At 38.0% G+C, this 21293-nt stretch overlaps 1 long non-coding RNA gene across 1 annotated transcript; it reads right to left on the bottom strand.

Moving 5' to 3' along the window:
- Window positions 1–5598: 5598 nt before the first annotated feature.
- LOC310899518 lies at window positions 5599–12150 on the bottom strand. Its single transcript, XR_014584358.1, has 3 exons — window positions 11090–12150; window positions 9030–9115; window positions 5599–8949 (listed from the first exon to the last, which is right to left on the bottom strand). It is a non-coding gene; the product is annotated as an uncharacterized lncRNA (long non-coding RNA).
- Window positions 12151–21293: the final 9143 nt, after the last annotated feature.

Genomic DNA, 21293 nt, shown 5'->3' with positions numbered 1-21293 from the left:
AAGCAAAATATAATTATTTTTCATGCAACTCAGGCTAACTGAATTGGGAATGGAAATGCTGAAGGAAAGGAAATTGTAAAAGTCTGAGCTGCGTTTTATCAAAGGCTACAATGTGATCTGCTTTAAGAGAATTCCCTGGAGAGCAGTCCAAGGCATTCAAGTGAAAGAATTAATACACTCTATATTTCAGAAATAATTTGAGGCACCAGGGAAGTTGGAGGTAGAAAATACCTTAAATAAACTTGAGTTAAATATCCCTTGTCAGGTTATCGTGAGTTTTATGAACCAAGAAGTTCCTTTGAAGCTGTTTAATAGTTATTACAATTATTAATTTTTTCTCACATTATTTTAATAATTAAACCATCCCAGTTGTTTCTAAATAGGAAAAAAAAAAAAAAAGTGGTCTGGTTTGATGCCAAAAGACCTCAAGTAAAATGATTGCTAACATCTGATACATGTGGAGGGAATTTTATTCTCAAAGCCATTTCTAAGGCACCTACTATCTTACTATCAGAACAAATGCTCTCTCTCTCTCTCCTCTCTCTCTCTCTTTTTTTTTTTTTTTTTTTTTTTACAGAGTACTAGCTTGGGATTTTCTGGGAATTAATATTGGTTTGAAATATCTCAAGGCCTTTTTTTTTTTTTCTGGGTGAAATTTGTTTCTGTAGAAAAAAGTTTTATGATCTGAATCCTCTAGTTGACTTAAGTGTATGTTCTCTTTTACATTTTGGTAAGTTCTCTCATACCCTCCATGAACTTTACCACAGACTTTTGGAATAACTCTTTTATTATTGTTCTGTCACGTTACTTGAGCTTTCTCTTCTGTTGCAGCAAGACGGGACACACTCACGTACATCCCACTTTGCACAGCCTGATGCCAGGTTATATATCTATCTGGGTGAAGCAGAAAAAGGGGACAGCCAATAGCCTGACTGTTCACAGGAATGGAAGGAGAGTGAAAAGAAAATGGTTACCCTTTCCAGTTGTTGAGAATTTCCCTGGAGCTGCTGGCACCCACAGCCAATTGCTTGTAGCTGAGCTGTCTCTGCAAGCCCTCTTTTTTTGGCTTGCATGCTGCTGAAAGCTGGTCTCTGATGCAAGCTGCCTTCCATCTCCACCACACACCATGCAAAGTTGGTGGCAATCACCCCCTGCCCCTGGTGTACTGCAAAAGCTGGGGGCTCACCATGCCTTTTGCACCCACCTGCAGCTCCAGCTCTATCCCCTCCCTGAGCCAGCACAGGGGAATGAGTGAGAATTTCTCAGATGATTCGGAAAAGCTAAGGAAAGGATTATGGCTTTACATACATTATAAATCCTTACGCCTTCATACTTTCAAACTAACTGCAAAGGATGTTATGCAGTTGAGGTTTGCCTGTTATTGACTTCTCTCCAATGCATGCAGACGTTTCTGAAAATAAAACTGTTTCTTCCTCAGAGTTCTGTGCCTGAGAAGAGGTACACTGCATCTAATCTTCTGTGGTTTTGTGGGGAGATACGGGACTCAGAAATGCTCTTGTAAGCTCCCACACTTTTTAAAAAGGAAATACAATGATAAGTACTGAAGCTAAGGGGAAAATTCCTTTCACTAAGCTAACAAAGAATTCACTAGAATGCCACGTGCTGGGAAAACAAACAAAATCCAAACTAAAATGAATCCCTAAACAAACAGAATTTAAAGAAATTAAATTTGGAAATGTTTGATGCTAGAAAAGATAGGAAAAAATCTGGAAAAGACCAATGCTAAGGAAGAATTATTTTCACTAAGCTAAGGAAAAAATCATGAGGATTAAATGTGTTAGCAAAGAAAACAACAGGAAATCCCTAAAACAACTGAAACTCAACAAGCTGATTTTGAAGAAAGCTATTCCCCCTCAATTGCTCAGCAAGTTTTCTTTGAGAAAGTGCAAGTTCAATAGTTTTCTGTTTTTGACTTTCTGCTGTAAAAAAAAAAAAAAAAAAGCAAAAAGCAGGAAACTGAAATATTTTTGTTTGATACAACCCTCTTTGCCTTCTACATATATTACAAAGAGCTGAAACACAATAACAACTGCCTTTATTCTGCACAAGTCACCTTGAGAGGTAGAATCTAACCCCAAATTTATTTATGGTGACTCTCAAGTATGACTATGAAAGGGATATATAGTACTGAGGAATGAATATAAAATACATTTTACTTGAAGCGATACATTATTACATAACCTCCCCCTTTGTTATATAGCCTCTAGTAACCTGATCAAAGGCTACAAGAGCAGAAAGGGAGGCACTTTAAGTAGAGGAAGGTTTTCTAAAAGTCGACTGCAATGAGAGCTCTCTGTTGAGTACAAGGTCCCTCTCTACCAAAATCTCAGTGTCATGGATTCTGAATAAAAGACACATCTAAGTATTAATCTTTTTTGAAAGAAAAAGTTATAGGAGAAGGAAGAGCAACTCTCAAAATCAGAGAAATTGACTTTTATTCTTTTTGTGAATTAAGAAAAAAGAAAATCTGTATTTCTCTTTTCTCACGTGCCTGTATTGCTAGGACATTTTCTGAGGCAAGAGCTACATAGCTGAAGGACAGTTTGAGAGGTTGTTGATCATTCTCTTCAGCTCAATCCGTACCAACTTTCATAGTTTTCCCACCTCTAAAAAAAGCCCTAATGGCCCCCATCCTTGTGACCACCACAAGAAATATGCTTTGTCAGCTGCCCCAGTAAGACAAGGCACCTGACACCATCCTTCCAATCATTCCTCTGCCAGCCAGTGGTCATGCCATAAACCCCAGACTCATTTGCCCAATCTGCTGTTGCAACCACCAAAATGAGCTTTGGTTGTCATTGCACTCTGTGAGGCCACATTGTGCCACCAGCTGACATGAGGGGAGGAGGTGGCAGCTAGATAGCCACACGGAAGTCAATTCAATACCAGTATTTTACATCCAGGAAAAAATAAATAAAATAAAATAAAATAAAATAAAATAAAATAAAATAAAATAAAATAAAATAAAATAAAATAAAATAAAATAAAATAAAATAAAATAAAATAAAATAAAATATAAAATAAAATAAATAAAATAAAATTAAAATAAAAATAAAAATAAAAAGGTAGTTAGAAACTTGAGCTGTGATACAATCTGATCTTTTCCTCCATGGCAGCTGAAGGTCTAGGTCATTCACTGTTAGCACAAACAGCAGGTCTCTTCCCAGGCTCATCCACCTGCAAGGTGCCCCTTCACCAAGAGCAAGCACCACCATCTGCCAAAGGGTCAGAGATTTACTCAGAGATTTCAACAAGATGTAAGACACCACAGCACTTAGCAATATAATTTTCCAAACACACAAATGCTTAATTTAAATTATTCACAAATATTGCAGGTATTGATATTCACATTCTGCTGCACTGGGTGTGAGATATCTTTGAGTCACTCCCTAATTATTGAGCTAATGACTATTGCCTAGACTAAGTTTCTGATTTAGAATTAGGGAAATATACCATGAAATGAAAATACAATTCTCATCTCACATTAAATTTACTGAAATCCAGGTGTCTGTTAAACATTTTTATGCTTTAAAGAGTTTTATACAGTTGTATGTGCTGGGAGGATGAAACAGTTATAAAATCTTTTATTTTTCTAAATACCAGTGACAATTACTTTTAAAATAATCTTTAAAGCATGAGTGATTTCTCTTATAGAAGACTTTTCTAACTTATTTTGGTTATAGATGTTTCCTATGACTGACAAATGTTACTTTTGTGCTTATATATAGAATGTGGTTTGTGCAAACACCATTTTTAACCCTAATTTAACAATTTACTGAAATGGTCATATATCTGGATTAGCAAGAAAAAATAAAAAATAAAAATCTGTTGTGCTTTTTACTGAATTACTTCTTAAAACAAATGTATCAATGAATCATGTTACTTTATTTAGTCAGATTTTCTAAAGTGCAAAAGAACATAAAAAGCATCAATTCTTTAAAGGTAGGTCAGGCTGAAAGACAGTCAGGGTTAGAAATAAGACTTTCTAAAATTTTCTCTTTAAAATCCATTCTGAATAATTAAACATCCAAATAACATAACACATTTCTAAGCAATTTATTTGTAACTTGCTATGAAAATAATGAGTCATGTTCTGCACTTTTCTTCTTGGATGATTCTCCCTCTCCAATTATTTTCCAGTTAAAGTAATTCTTTTCTTAGCTTCTTTGCACATTTTCCTTTTCTTTCACTCCCTATGGTACTGTATCATACAACAGATGTGATTTCCATAGCTTTTTCCTCTTTCATTTAAACCACTTTTCTTTTTTTGTAGGGATTTCACTGAGATATCATATGAGTGGGATGTTAAACAGATATTGAGGTTATTTTACAGCCTCAACATTGCATTTTATTTTAAAAGCTTTTATGCAAAATGGCAAAATATGAACAATAATGGTCCCTGAAGACTAGGTAATGCCTTCAGGCTCAACTGTTAGCATCATTCCTTGATTAAGTAGAATGAAGACAAATCGTGGTACAATTCCTATGAAAGAAAGTCATTGTCTTTCCTGTAACAAGACCAGATTATATTCCACTGCAATGGGAGGAGAGAGCAATGGCCTCACTCTCACTACACACCATTCTGCTTCTTTCAGGACTGCAATTAAGTTTAGGAATGAACGTGAATCTACCTTTGCATGCTACCTGGGCAGGAAAGTGCTTTGTTCTGAGCTCCATTAATTTAAATTTAATGAAGCTGGAAGCCCATGGCTTGGACAGTTACACTCTTTGCTGGGTTAAAAACTGTCTGGAAGGTTGGGCCCAGAAAGTAGTGGTGAATGGAGTGAAATCCAGTTGGTGACCGGTCAGGACTGGTGTTCCCTAGGGTTCAGTGTTGGCGCCCATCCTCTTTAATATCTTTATTGACAATTTGGACAAGGGAATTGAGTTCACCCTCAGTAAGTCTGCAGATGACACCAAGCTGGGGGGAAGTGTCTGTCTGCTGGAGGGTTGGAAGGCCCTGCTGAGGGGCCTGGACAGGATGGGTCGATGGGTAGAGGCCAATGGGATGAGGTTCAACATGGCTAAGTGGCGGGTCCTGCACTTTGGCCACAACAACCCCACTCAATGTTAGAGTCTTGGGGCAGAGTGGCTTGAAAGCTGTGCAGAGTAAAAGGATCTGGGGATGCTGGTTGACACTTGCTTGAACATGAGCTGGCAGTGTGCTCAGGTGGCCAAGAAGACCAACTGCATCCTGGCTTATATGAGGAATAGTGTAGCCAGCAGGACCAGGGGGGTGATTGTCCCCCTGCACTCTGCTCTGGTGAGGCTGTACCTCAAGTACTGTGTTCAGTTTTGGGCCCCTGACTACAAGAAGGACATCAAGGCCCTGGATTTTGTCCAGAGAAGGGCTACGAAGCTGGTGAAGGGCCTGGAACACAAGTCCTATGGGGAGCACCTGAGGGAGCTGGGGTTGTTTAGTCTGGAGAAGAGGAGGCTCAGGGGAGACCTTAGAGCTCTCTACAGCTACCTGAAAGGAAGGTGTGGGGAGCTGGGGGTTGGCCTCTTCTCACAGATAACTAGTGATAAGACTAGAGGGAATGGCCTCCAGTTGTGCATGGGGAGGTTTAGGTTGGAAATAAGGAGACATTTCTTCTCAGAAAGAGCAGTCACGCATTGGAACGGTTTGCCCAGGGAGGCGGTGGAGTCACTATACCTGGGGTTGTTCAAGGAGAGGTTGGACATGGTGCTTAGGGACATGGTTGAGTGGGTGATCCTGGTTCAACAGGGCAGGAACAAAACCCACACCAGTGTAATTCAAGCTGGTGAAGCATGAGGTGAGGGATTGTTACTTAGTAGTATTTGGTATGATCTTTTCCTTAAATTAAATTTAAAATGTAAACAATTATATGTGACAACATGATGTAGATCAGTAAATCAATTGCTCACCTATTTGCCTGCGCAACTTCAGCCTCCTTGGTTGTTTACAGTATAATACTGTACCTATTTTCTTAATCAAATGCTATGACTTTCCTCAAGGAGTAGGTACAAGGCAGACTTTGTCATCTGAATGTTAATTTCTACTAAAATAGGTAAGTAATTTTGGTATGCAGCGACACATTACACCACTGAAGAAATCTTTAGATGAACTGAGACTTTTGTTTCAGTTTTTATATATGGTCTACATTTTACAAATTGTAATCAGTAAGTGAACTTGCAAATTAATCAATGGGAATAATTTGTGGATAATGTATTAATTAAAGACTTGAAACCAATAAGATTCCTTCATAGAATGACAGTGGTTGAGGTTGGCAGGTACCTCTGGAGGCCATCTGGTCCAAAGCCCTGCAGGGACACCCACAGCAGGGTGCACAGCACCATGTCCACATAGCTTTTGAAGATCTCCAAGGAGGGAGTCTCCACAGCCCCTCTGGGCAGCCTGTGTCAGTGTTTCATCACCCACACAGTAAAGAAGTGCTTTGTGATGTTCAGAGGGAACCTCACGTGTTTCAGTTTGTTCCTCTTATCCTGGCACTGAGAACCACTGAAAAGTGCCTGACTCTATCCTCTTTGTACGCTCCCTTCTGGTATTTATAAACCCTAAGATCCCACCTGAGCCTCCTCCAGTCCCAAGTCTCTCAGCCTCTCATTATAAGAGAGGTGCTCCATCCCCTCGACCATCTTTGTGGCCCTCTCTGGTCCTTCAAAACTGATCAAAATAAATTCTAATGAAGGAGACTTATGAATGTTCTGAACAGCAGTACTCAGTGTGTTATTGCAACACATACCAGGATGAGAAAAATAATAATAATAAATTGTTACCAGAAAATGTAATTGGATGCAGGGATGTAATATGCAATTGGTACTTGAGCAGCTGTAAGGGATTCAAGTATAATTACTAACATGAGAAATCAAATGTCAACATCCAAAAAAAAAACAAATGTCAGAAGTAATTCTCATATGTGGAAAGAGAGTAGTTTTTCCACCTCTTTTAAAAAAAAAAAAAATCCAGTTAATAAAAACAAGTGGAAAGTCTGAACAACAACAACAACAACAAAATCAAGATCTGCAGTGGGAGTCAGGAGGAAACAGTGGTTAAGACACCCTATCATGACCTAAACACATTGCTAATATTAACAAAATATCATTCATAACAAATTTTCATTAGCATAAATTTTTTTCTTCAGCATTGATGATCACTATTTCATCAATATTTAAATAATTAAAACAATATTGATATGTGTGTTATGCTTACTAAACTTGAAAGTTAACATGTTGTTATCATTATTAGAACTTAGCAACAAACCAACTACTGTTCAGGCATAAATACTTAGGCCTTAGCAACCAGTATAATGTGTGAATAGCAAGAAAGGGAATAATTTCAAGTAGTCAGTTATTTATGACATTGTGAAAAGCTCAGAATAATTGGAAATCATCTTATTGTCATTAATGTTCTGCAAGACTGAATGGATAATTTAGAAATTTTCATTGCAAAAGCAGAGAATGAATAGTAGGAGATCAGGACACTGAGTCAGTTGCAGTATCATAACATAAAAAGGATTATTCCAAATAACTTTAGACTAATAAACATAAGATATTAAAGTGTAATCAGAGATCTAACCATGTGATAAAGATGAAACTGCTGACAACCTGAAACACACTGTGAAAAGCCTTCTCACATACTGGCTTTTCTGTGGTGGACAAAAGAATTCTCCATGCCACTATCACCAAAATGAGGTGCAGCTGCAATTCTAGACTGTCCCACCATTTCCCATTTCCTTATTAGAGGGCAAGTGTTTGCATTGTTGATAAGATCTATTGCTTCTGTAGTAGCTTTTGTAGGAACTTTTAAATAAGTTCTTCCTTGCCTTACAGTCTGCAGTTTTTAGTTCTATTTGATTCAGAATGTTGGTGCAATAGAGTCTTCAGTTTGTTCTTCTTTTATGATTTCCTCTTTTCCATTTCCTTAGCACCACAGACAGTTAAAAATATGTATTTGTAGCCTAGTAGGGGAAACAAACCTCTTCCTTGCCCAAATTACTCAAATTATCCTAATTGAAGTACCAATTAAATAATTAACTGATTAGTCCACAGCAGACTAAAATGACACTTCTCAGAAGTGATCCATTGACTCAGATTGTCTGGAGATACAGAGGCTGTTATAACTTTTGATGCTGAGCTCATAGCTTGGAGACTTTCTTTAAAAGTGTAAGGAATACAAACTCTTTTAAGGAAAATTGAAACATCTGCATATTAGGTAGGAAAAAAAAGGGGGGGGGGAGGGCAGCAATGACAATGGGTCACATATTGTGTTGACTGTCATGGGAATGCAAGAGATACAGTTCATTTTTCCTAAATTCCCTTAATGTAGGAGAAAAATATCTGAAGAATTAGCAAAAATCCTAACAACCCTAAAGGCAATGTCCTGCTATATGCTCCTAATTCTGGAAAAGATGCAGTCCTTGACGCAGCACTTCAATGCATAACACCACACCCACATTGTTCCAGGAGTTAAACAGATCTGTTAACATCAGTAAAGTTATTCATCTCTATAGCAGGATTTGGATCGTGGTCATAGAGAGTGGACTCTGCTTTTCTGGCTGGCTAACCACACAGGCTCTGAGAGGATGATACTGAATATAAAGAGAACTCAAGTAAATAAAGAAGCTGCTGATAGACAGGAAAGATGTCTCCTATGAAAAATACCAAATAAGTTTGACATACTTGCCAAAAGGCTAAATTACAGACAAAATATATGCTAATAATAAGGTGGGTGACAAACCTTGGAGACAAAGGGAACTTCCCAACTTACAGGAATCAGGCCAGGATTTTACCCAAGGATTCAAACTGTGACAGAGCAAACAAAGCGGGAAGATGTGGGTTTACAGCTGTCCTAAGTCCTTGTCTTAACTCTGGATGCTCCTTCCCATTTCTTACTTTCAGCCAGCACTTGTTTTCTGCTGTAGCTCAGCTGGTGAAATCAGGGAGCTAATCCAGCCAAAATAAATAAATAAAATCAGTGTTTATTTTCACAGATTGATTGTTATCCGTATCAGTTCCCAACTCACCACAAAGCTGTCGCAAGGAAGCAGAAGTGCATCATCAAAGGTGAGGCAGGGGCAGGACTTCTGTTATTACCATGGTCTGGTATCACCTTGTACACATTATTAAAACACAGCCTGAGAGTGATGAATGTCAGCCTAGGTTTTTAATTCTATAACTATTTGAACATTTTGAAGTATTATATCAAGCTAGATTAGGAAGTTTCCTCGTTTATGTAACAGTTTAGTTCTATAGATATTAACTGTTCTTCTCTAGGTTTCCATAATTGTGATCCAAGCAACAGTTTTTACTCATTCACAGGTTATAACACAAATATACTTGCCATAAAGACATGGCTTAGGCCCATGTCTTATGCAGAACGTTTCTCTAATAATGTATGCTGCATTAATATCAGGTATAACTCATGCTGTTTGGTGTGCATAACAAAATACAGGCTGTATCATATTTATAAAATATGAGTATTACTTCTGGTAAAACACACATGGATTGACACTGAATTACAGTGTAGCAGAGTATATTAAATTCTGTTTTTTGAGCCAATTGATGTTACATACACTTTACAATGTGATGTGAGATTCAAAAGCAGGCACTAACCCAAGGACTATGCAGAGGCTAGGAATTTGGTCAGGTTTGGTAAAGTGACAGGGTGCACGTTAGCTCAAGCTGTGCTGAATCCTTTTTCTTCAGTCACACTTAATGGTCCCCTCATGTCAGGCTCCTTATTTTCTAAAGGAGAAAGCAAATCGCTGCCTGGACTATAACAATCTGTGTTTGTTCCTATACAGAAATGAACTATATTCCCTCTTGTGCACAACCATTTCATTCAGTGTTTTAGAATTTGAATATGGCAATATATCCATGCATACGTGTATTCGTATATATCCACATATACCTTCCTACCTTTAATTATCTGCTGTTTCTTTGTTTTTTGTTGTTGCTGTTTAATGAAGGATATATATTATATATAATGGCAATACATATATATTTATTATCATATAGTTCTTCAACAACCAAATTCTGGACCTTTCAGATTGGCTAGGTCACGTAGAGGGTGACAGAAAGCAAGATGAGTCACATACTGCCTCAGGCTCAGTTGTAAGACTCAAAATACCTTCAGGAATTTGGTAAATTAAGTTCTCAGTGTACCTATAGGCTCCATTTTAAAAAGGTAGGTATTCACTTTTTTTAGTAACAGATTTATATTCAAGTCAGTCTATTTCTAGAGCTAAAGGGTTATCAGAGTGACTTCTAACTTATTCACATTTTCTTTATATAGCTTCTGTTTGTAGTGGGATATGAATAAAACCTGGCTGCTATTCCTATAGATTTGGGCTTTGAAAGTGAAAAAGGGATGAACGCATTCATTTGCGGCCCTGTGTTATAGGGAATGATATTGCTGGTGTCAGGTTGTCCCAGGGCCCACCCCAGCAAAAAACTTTCAGTAGGCCTGCATAATCTGAGAGGTCAAAATGATCTCTTCTGGCCAGAAGAGATCTGCACCACTGGAAACGGCCCATCTTGTGGAACTGTACTGCTCAGATTTAACACAGAACCTGGAGCTGATAAATTCCAAGGCATAAGGCCAAGAAAGCCAAGAACACATTCACAGAAGAAGAAATAAGGTTGAACCTAGAGCTTGTTTAATTTTGTGGTACGAGGTACAAAGTGATCTACTTGGTACCTTTGGAAGCTAATTACATTTACAAATTCAGCCTTCTTTCCAACACTAGCTTTGACAGCTTTTATATAGATTCACAGGATCACTGAGGTTGGAAGGGACCTCTGGAGTCCATTGGGTCCAGCCACCTGTTCAACCACCCACAACAGGGTGCCCAGGCCAAAGTCCAGGAAGCTTTTGAAGTTCTCCAGGGAGGGGGACTTTACAGCCTCTCTGGGCAACCTGTGCCAGTGCTCACCCTCACAGTAAAACTTATTTTTTTTGTACAACTTTTTTTTTGTGTACATTGGAACATTCTGTATTTCTGCCTCCTGTCCTTTCAGTGGATAAAACTGAGAACAGTCTAGCTTGGTTTACTTTACTCCCTCCCATTAGCTATATGTATACCTTGATAAGATGCCTCCTGAGCCGTTTCCAGGCTGAACAGTCCCAGTCCTCTCAGCTTCTCAGATTTCAGAATTTCCAAGCCCTTCGTCATCTTGCAGCCCTTTGCTAGATCTGCTCCAATATGTCAATTTTTCTCTTGCTTCCAGCACATATGAACTATATTCCATACGTGGTCTCACCAGGGCTGAGTATGACCTGCTGCCAATGCCCTTCCTACTGCAATCCAGGAAACTGTTGGTCTTCCTTACTGCAACAGCACAGTGCTGGCTCTGCTTCTTGTCCAAAAGGACTCTGATGTACTATGCATAGCTGCTTTCCAGGCTGTACAGGTGAACAGGATTATTCTTCTCCTGTTGCAGGTCATGACATCTTCCTTTGTTGAATTTCACAAGGTTTTTCTCTGCCCAGGTTTCCAACCCTGAATGGCAACACAGCCCTCTCATATACCAGCCACCCCTCCTGGTTCTGTATTGCCTGTGATTTTACTGTGGGCATGTTCTGTCCCACCAACCAAGTCATTAGCAAAGACTTTAAACAGTATTGGCCCCAGTAATAAAGCACTAGTGACTTACCTCCAGGTGGACTTTGAGCTGCTGATCACAGCCCTCTGAGCCTGGTTGTTCAGCCAGTTTTCAATTCACTCCACCTGTATTTCATCAGTTAGTCTATGACGGTGTTATAGGAGACAGACGCCACATTTTTTGCTTTTGCTACTCATGTACCATATTAGCAAAAAATGACGCTAGTCTTTGGAAAGTGGAAGAGACATTGAATTTCTTCCTCTTTAATAATTTACACCAGAGTCTCAAAAGATCTGCAAATAAATTGAAAGCAGAGTTGCTTTCAATATTTAAAACATTATGAATATTCAACCTTCATTTTTACTGTGGCTCCTATCCACCACAAAATGCAAAGGACAAGTGTTCAAAATGTTTTAAATGCTGTATCTAGCTAAATGCCTCTCTTCTCCCATATGATTTGTCAAGTCTGCAAATATTACTCAGGTCTCCTGTTTACTTAGTATCACTACATACTTAAAGAAAAAACAAAACAAAACAAAAACTTACCCATTAGAATCTGATTTTTTGATTCAAATTTTCCTGAAAAAAATACTGTGTTCTAGACTACTTTCTGTACTGCTATTAATTCCTTAGCATCCTATAAGAGCTTAAAAACACTCTTTGATGATAGTGAAATGTTCAGGGGAACAAAAAAAAAAAAATCAAACTAAAGAAAAACACTTTCCAGTGGAACAATAGTCATCTTTGAGAGGTTGCTAATAAGAAAGTATTACAAGTATATTTTGCCCTCCAACCATATTTTGTCTGCATACATTTTTGCATCCACTAAGAAGGAAATGCATAAACAGACAAGCAGAACAGAGTGCTTCTTCACCAATAACTTCATCCTTATTTTTATCTTGGTATTAGGGTGTTGCCTTGTTTTATATTACAATATTGTCTGTGTAGGGGAAGAAATGAAGAGGAAGTCAAATTCATCCTGTTGCTCCAGGAAGTGTTATTTTCAGTGTCCTAATAAATCAGTAAATCTTTTTATAAGAAAATACCATAGTTTCTTTGTAGAGATTTGTATGATGCCGTGTTTGGATCTTTAGTGATACTACAACAATGTTTTTAGTTGTTGTAGAGCAGTGCCTACACAGAGCCAGGGACTTTTCAGTTTCTCATGCTGCCCAGCCAGTGAGGAGGCTGGGAGTGCACAAGGTGCTGGGAAGGGACACAGCCAGGGCAGCTGACCCAGACTGTCCAAAGACATATCCCATACCACGGGGCACCATGCTCAGCAATAACAGCTGGGGTAAAGAAGGAGGAAAAAGGGGACATTGGGAGTGATGGCATTTGTCTTCCCAAGAAACGTTGCATGTGATGATCTCTGCTTTGCTGGAAATGGCTGAACACCTGCCTGCCATTGGGAAGCAGTGAATGGATTCCTTGTCTTGCTTTCCTTTCACACGTGGCTTTTGCTTTACCTAGTAAACTGCCTTTATCTCAACACATGAGTTGTACCTTTGCCTTTCCAGTTCTCTTCCCATTTCCACCTGGGGAAAGCAAGGGAGCAGCTGGGTGGTGCTGAGCTGCCTGCTGGGGCTAAACTACAACAAACAGATATGTAAGAAACACACTGGTCATGCAACTGAGATTGGACCCTGTCTCCCTGTCTGTGCAGACTCAAAGGATACTGATTTACAGCTCTAAGAAAAAGCAGGGAGCAGTGCAGAAATGGCACAGCTATACATCTACCAGTGCATTTGAAAAACACCTCCAGCTTTTTCCTGACTGCACCCTGGTGTTTCCTGGAGACAGCCAAACTCTCAAAACCACTCTAGCAGAGGACCGTTTGTTTTGGAGCACTGGGAGAAATGGCAAGCTAGGAAGTGGCAACAAGAATCAGTCTCACACATTGGCCAGTGTATTGCCCAATATGCAGCGTGTGTCCTGTTCATAGGATTTTCCCTGAAATATGTTGGTGACTGTGTTGCACGAGGACTGAAGCTCACTGAGCTTCAATAAATATTGATATAAGGATGACAAACTCAGTTTATCAGCAAAATGGAGTCAGTGCAAGCATGTTGTGAGCTAATGTATAGTTTAGGATTACAACGTATAAGGAGTCACTAATTCACCCAGTAGAGGTATGGCTGCCCTACTGCAAGCACTCGGTGATTGTGTTGTCCATGGCCCATGACTGAGTGCAGTTCCACTTGGAAAGGTAACCCTGTAAATGGCTGTTACATCAGGATGGAGGGTCACATATTGTCTCTCTGCAATATTGTACTGCTGCTTCAGTCTCTAACACAGGCTCTTTGGAACCTTGGGATCAAGACTAGAACAACTGTGCAAGGTGCACTACAAACAAGCAAACAAAACCAACCACATAATCAAACAACAAACACACACACAATTTTGAGCTATCCCAAAGCAATCAAAGAAAGAGCAAGTCCCCCTAACAGAAAGGCAATGCCCTCATTCAGCATGCACCCATCTGCGGGTGGAGTGTACCTCCCAGTGCAGGATACAGTTAGAGCTATGCTGTAAATAGCATTTTGACCTGAAGAAAGGAAGTCAGCTTTCACTGACATTTGTTTACTCCTCACATTTTGATTTTCCTTTCAAAAGCAGGAGACTGGGATGATAGCAGGCTGTATTCTCTGACAGACACCTATGAATGCATTTGTTGGGAGTTGTTGGTACCTTTCCCACTCAGAGTTTACAAGCCTGAAACAAGAATCAAGATGAACCTTCCAATAGAATGCAATCCACCAGCACAGCATAATATCTTGAAACCTACAAGTAACATCACAGACCTCATAAAGAGATCTTGCCAAGGGCCACAAGGAGCAGGAGGATTTTCAGAGGTGTTTCTGAACTGAAGGCTGTCACTGGTGCAGACACCGGGCACACAGCTGGTGCATCCTGTCCTGCCAGCAGCTGTTGGCATACAGAGCACGAGCCGGAGCTGTGCTACGTTGCCTTGGGACCACTACCCAGCCTTGCAGTTACAGGTTCCTGGCTTCCCACTGGGAGGTGCTGGCACTGAAGCATGGGGCTTTCCAGACCAAAGGACTGCATAAGCATTACAGGGGCCTTTTCCCCAAGGAAAGAGCATGCTGTCTGAGCAGGCTGCCTGCAAATCTTCCCTGCATTTTTAGCACGGAATCCTGGTCTGACTGGGCTTGTCATGCAGGAAGTGCCAAGGCTGACAGAGCAGACATTTGGCTATGAGGTGTTATGCATTTGTTCCAGCACAGGGATATGCCACTCTTTGAGCTGAGTTGCAACTATCTGATCTAAAATCCCTTGTAGCTTTTCCCACCTCATCAAATCTTCCATCCTGAAAAATCTTTACCTCCTGAACAAATCCCTTGCTCCTTTTTTCAGTTAACAGCCATTACAAGTTCAGGATAGAATTAAATAGTTTCTGCACTGGCAAAATGGCCCATCTCAGACTGGCATATGAAATGGCAGCAAAATTAGTCTAGAAAGTGATAAAATTTGAATTTTCCCTTTCCTCTCCTCCATGTGGTGGTATCTTTCCATCTTTCATGGTTTGTATTAAGAACACAGCTCTCTGTAGCCAAGTACCTACATGCAGTTGAAATTTAAAAAAAAGTCCATCAACCACATTATTACCCTTACCTCATGACCAAAGGCAATCAATGTATAAAACAGAGGTTTTTCCTCGCTTGGTATAATATGTATTTCTTAGCACCTCAATACCTGAGAAGTTGCTGTGCCAAAGAAATTGCGAAATCACTCAGTATTATTTTCCAGGGATATGCAATAGCAAGGCTCTTCTGCTGCATCACTTTGATTGACAGAAGTCATCACACACATGCAAAGGGTATTGTGCTAAGTCATTATGGCTATAGCTTGGACTATAGAGACACTTGTCTCAGAGGTCCAAAGTGATAGAGTGAGTAGCAACAACTACAAGTTGCAACGTGGGAAATTCCAATAAAAAGCAAAGAAATGTGTTTCTTTGTCATGAGGGTGGTAAAAGAGGAACATAGACCCAGAGAGGTTGTGGCATCTCCATCCTTGGAGGTACTCAACACTTGACTGGATGAGGTCTCATAGAATTTTGTGAAAGTAGCTGTGCTTTCAATGGAGAATTTGACAGGACGGCCTCCAGAGATCCTTTCCAGTGTGGAGCACTAGAACTCTACTATATTTATGTATTTTCAACATAGATTGCTCATACACTGTCCTCGCATTTGCAGGTATTCCATAAGAGTGTTGTATAGCCCAAGCCCTGACACAAGGAGCCCCACATACCTGCTTATCAGCCATGTCACTTCCATCTTCCCTGAAGAGCATTTATGTGCCTGTTATCTGAAGCTACAGCTACACAGGAAAAGAAAGGGGCCATCCTAAAGTATAGTTAATTCCACTGAGAGACTTGGAACTCAGAAGGCACTTAAAAATAAAATAAAATAAAATAAATAAATAAATAAATAAATAAATAAATAAACAAAAACGACAGAACACCCTACTCAAAGCATTTGCACGTGGGGTTGTCACAGCAGATGTTACAATGTGCATTAACCCAGATATCTTCATGGAGCACATAATTGGGTATTTTTATTTTCTATATACATACTATAATATATAGATAGATATATGCACATAATCTGTATTGAGCTATATGTATACTGTATATTAAAAAGAAAAGAAAGCAAGTATGGATTTTGACTGAAACATACATGGCAATATAACATTAGAGCAGAACAATGGGCTGCTAACAGTCTGTGGTAGCTGACAAATGGAGTTGTTTCCAGTTAAGCTTTGTTACCCCACCTACTACCAGTGATGAACTAAACTGTCTATTAGGAGTTTTCTTATGTTGCCCATCAACTGGGGGTGAGTGTATACCCTGCAGCATTATGTTTTAAAACCTTTTGAAAACATGAAACATTGCTATGTGTAATATGAATACATGAGGATATTCTCATTACATAAATAGAAAACCTAACCGTCACCTAGCTAAGGAATATTTTCTTTCCAAAATATTATTTTCTTCCTTTGGGAAATTCTACTTGCAATAAATAGGCACCTTTGCAGAGGCTTTAATGGGTTGCTTAAAAACAAACAAATAAAAACAAACAAACAAGAAAACCCACACACAAATCCTGAGAGAAAAGCCATGAGAAGAATTAAACATTTGTTCTGTCAAAGCATTAAAAACAAAAATACAGTGTGCTATATTTAAATTAACTTTAATAAGAAGTACAAAAAGATAATGTTAAGCAATATTTTGCATGTGATTAATAAGTATTCTTCAATAGCAAGCAAAGTGACACATTCAAACATAAATCCAGTTATTTCTTTTACATTTTAGAAAAGTAACAACTTTTTCCAGTTAAAACAAGGTCACAAATTACAGAATATTATCATCCTCTTTAATTATTTGTAACTATGAAACCTACTAAATAAGTGAACTGTCACCCAGAAGATCTTACATGATGTTGATGTTCAAGGTTAAGAATACTTACATTTATCATGCAGTTTCTTAATGTGCATATTTGATTGGTGTTTAACTTTCTTTAGAATTATTGGTTCCATTCTTCCTTTTGACATGTTTCTTGTTAATATAGTGGAAGCATGTATTTTCAAACTCCCATACATTTTCACATCTAAGTAACTCACTGAAATAAATTTGTCATTCAATGCATAAATGTTTTCTGACTGTAGTCCAGCTGAGAAATTGCTAATGTCTGAATCAGACTTCACATTATTTTTACTTTTTTTTTTTTTTTAATCAAGTATAACAAGATTTAGTGTAATCACTTCCATTAAAATTAAAGTGTCTTCAAATGTTTCTTAACAAAGTGACTATTCTGGAAGGTGAAAGGGTGCTGTTTAGGAACTGATTTTTTAACAGTTTATAGATACGGTGCATATGTACCGTACATGTGTATGTACACGTTGTACATGTGCATTCTAATAGATGTAAAGAACTACATTGCATTCCGTGCTAATGCTAAGCTACAGTAGCCTATAAACTGACAAATTCAGCCAAAATGAACACCTATTAAAGAATATCAAAAGCAGTTGATCAAAGCATTATCTCATTCCATTCTCTGTTTGCATCCATCCCCAACAGCATAGATAAATGGATGAAATACTGGAAAACAAAACAACACTTCAACTTGTTGAAGCTCACCTCTTCGAATATCAGATGAATGAAACCATTCAGTGCAATCATTAAACACCTTGAATGCATAAATACGTGCTCCAGGCCACTTGATCAAGGGAAGAATTAAAAATGTTGCATAAGGAATATAAGTTTGAAAGCAAAATATAACTTCTAAATCATCCAACAATAAAAATATATTCATATATATTTATGTAGACACCAACACTAGAAGAAGATTATACATCATCTTGCATATTTTAAAACATCCTCCAAATTACTTTTTGTGAGTGTTATCACCCACTCCTAACTCGCAGCACTTTCACGGTATTCTTAAAAGGCATTAATATGTACCAGGACTAAGACATCAAGTCTCATATTTCAGTATGAGTGTTTCTTCTTTTAAGGGCTTTTCTCTTGCGTTAAAGAACTAAACACCTCTATCCAAAGGAGAGTCCAGGTGTACTCCTAGGTGTACTGCCCTTCTGGAAAAAAAAAACTTAATGACTTCAGTGATATAGAGGAATATCCTTAGGATCCCAAACATTTTTCCTTTAAATTCAGTGCAAGTTTCGCCCCAATTTCAGTCAAAGAGGTCAAACCCTCAAAGCTTAATCTCTTCCAGTAAGATCTAATCACAGACTTCAAACGTGCACAAGGGCTCACCTAGAGAGACCTAAATCTAGAAGAAAGAAAATTAAATGAAGTAGAGGAAAACAAACTTTTAATATAATTAACATATGTCATTCATTGAAAAAAAAAATTTTTTGAGCCTTTAGCTTTCACTACTGAAGTTCTAAAGTGATGAAGCAACTTGTGGATCCTCAGAAGGCTGGAATTAACATTTGGATTCATAATAGCAGAATTAAACATTCTGATTGGTAGGGAGTTTGGGTTATCTACAGAAATGAAGCAGGAGAAGTTCGCCTTGACTAGGAAAAAACCTGGAAAAAAAAATTCTGCTCTATTCCTGAAGTTTCTTTCCTCCTTCTGCCTTAGATGGCAGAAATGACAAAAAGCATACAACATTTTGCATGGTTTTCATAAAGCTGTCAGCAGAAGCTTCTCACTTTCAAAGGCACAAATCATTTCCCTCAAATTCAGTGCAATTATACAAGAAGTATTCCAATTTCACACGCTCTAAAAGTTACTTTACCACAACTCCCATAATGAAAGCTCAGAACTGAACCCAAAACAAAAATACACATTACCTCCTTCAATGGCTTCTTCATCAATAATTTTGCAATTCACAGGCACAGTTACACAGCCATTTTATTCTCTTTACCCCTTTCCTCCCCAATATATTCATAAGGTCATTTAGTAATATTCCTGTTTGGTGTCTAATGAAGCTCTTTCCTGCTCTCCTGTAACAATACAGGCAGCCTACCCCCTTAATTTAGCATAACTATAGTAGTATGAGTAGTGTCCCAAGCTAAAGCTCCTATCTACCATAATTTTTAAGATGCTCAGTAATGCAGCAGTTATTATTTGATTTACCCACATACAGAAAGTGAAGTTAATTTCCTTGCCTGCAACATAATCGAAAATTTTGGAAACCCGTTTTAAAAGCAGTATCTTAAGAAGTCTCCAGCAGACAACCCTGGCTGATAAACCCTGCTGATTTCTATATTCTTCCCATGCTGATTTATAAATTACTGTTAAATTACTGACCACATGCATCCAGAATTACGTCCCAGTACTACATTGGAAACCTATTCCATCAACTTTGTTCTGAATTACGATAACTTCAATCCATGTTTACTACAGTGTTGTATCATTGCATTTATTCTATTTTTTTCTTAAGTCACATAGAATATGACATGACACCCTGCAAGAATATAAAAAAATAAATTAATTATTATGTCAACCAAAAATTTCACAGGTAGATTCCATGTGCAAATCCCTAATAGTGAGATAACTTGTATTTGTTCGTTCATGCTCTATCTTTGTTTTAAGTGTTTAATATCAGCAAGTCCTACACAAAATAAAAGAAATTTTTGTTTGGCACATACATTTCTGAGACAAGCATTAAAATCCCAGACAGAGTAACCATACTGCTAAATGGAAAGAAGGCCTAACTATAGTATTTTAGTGTTCCTTGCATGATGCTTGTGTTCACTTTAATGTTTACATTCAAATTCACTTATCCAGTTGTTAGTCTTAAAAATTTGCAATTTATGTGTAGCCAGTTTACTTATTTTAGATATTTTGGTAGTGAATAATAAAGCAGACTCCTAATTCCCACAGGAGTTTGCTTTCATGCAGACCAACTGAACTAAATTTAAAAGTAAACCTTTTCTGTAGTGTGTACACTCTAAAACCTTGTTGATGCCCACAGGAACTGAATGGAGATACTTAATATGATTAACTTTTACAGAGTGAATTTATAGTAATAAATAATAGTATAATAGGCATAATAGTATGCTTATTTTTCTATATTAGTGTGTGAAAAATATATCTTTAGCGTGTGATAAGCACCCATTCTTTTGCTCGATTGTCTCTATGCATAACACAAGCATAGAGAAAATGGTCAGTGAACAAAAAAATAATTGTACCCAATAAAAGTAGTAGCAGCAGAGCTGACTCACATGAAACAGCATCAGGTTTCTTGTGCAAACTGAAGATACGCTTTCTGCATGCAGTTGAAAATTACACAGATGTTATCTACCAGAGAAAAGAAGAGTACTTGCTGGAGAAGAAGACTTGTACAGTTATAAAACATTCAGGGTACCCATTCTTAGATAAGGATGTAAAATCTTTCCTCATTGTTATCCAACATGCCTCCAAGAACACTCATATTTGTAGTGGGGAGAGTTCTGACTACACAGTGTCATCTGTGGAGTAATGCACATTATTTAAATACTGTGAAGTGTTGGGAGTATCTGCTATGTGGCCAAGGGTGAAACACAAACCTCTCTTTCTCATCCCCGAGTTCTATGTGGTTCAGAGTCCCTAAATCTTGCTGATGTGAACTGAAGGTAAGAACTCTCACTAGGTCACAGACCTCAGCTACAGAAAACATAATCAAGCTACTTAAGTCCAAGAGCAGTTAAGCATGGGCCTCCATTAAACTATACAGTCAGAGCCCTTTGCCAAAAACAGAGTTAAATGTGAAGGGACTTTTCTACAGTTCTAATATTTACAATTATTTGTACATATGTACATATTTATATATTTATTCATACCTGGACAATGTGACATTAAAGGGAAAATTTAGAATTTACAAATGAAACATTTTAAAAATGTATAATTATACCATGAAAAGAACCTTTTTTTTTTTTTTTATTGCTTGCCTTCCAGCCTTATGCTCATAATCACACTATTGCACACATCTCCATATTACATGGAAGATCTACATTTATATATAAATATATATGAAAATAAGGATATTTTTATTTTAATGTTCTAAGTAAAGTGCTCATTTTTTAACTACTGTTGATGAGAAAGGTTTAATCTGAGAGTTTAATTAGAGGGACTTAAAGGGATACACACCTTGTCCATGCTTCTCCCTTTATTTTGCTGACTTATTTTGTTGATGTCAACTCTGTCT

Source organism: Anser anser, assembly GCF_964211835.1.
Source record: "Anser anser genome assembly, chromosome: 4".
Classification (NCBI taxonomy): Eukaryota; Metazoa; Chordata; class Aves; order Anseriformes; family Anatidae; genus Anser; species Anser anser.
This window is presented reverse-complemented; position numbering and strand designations above follow the sequence as displayed.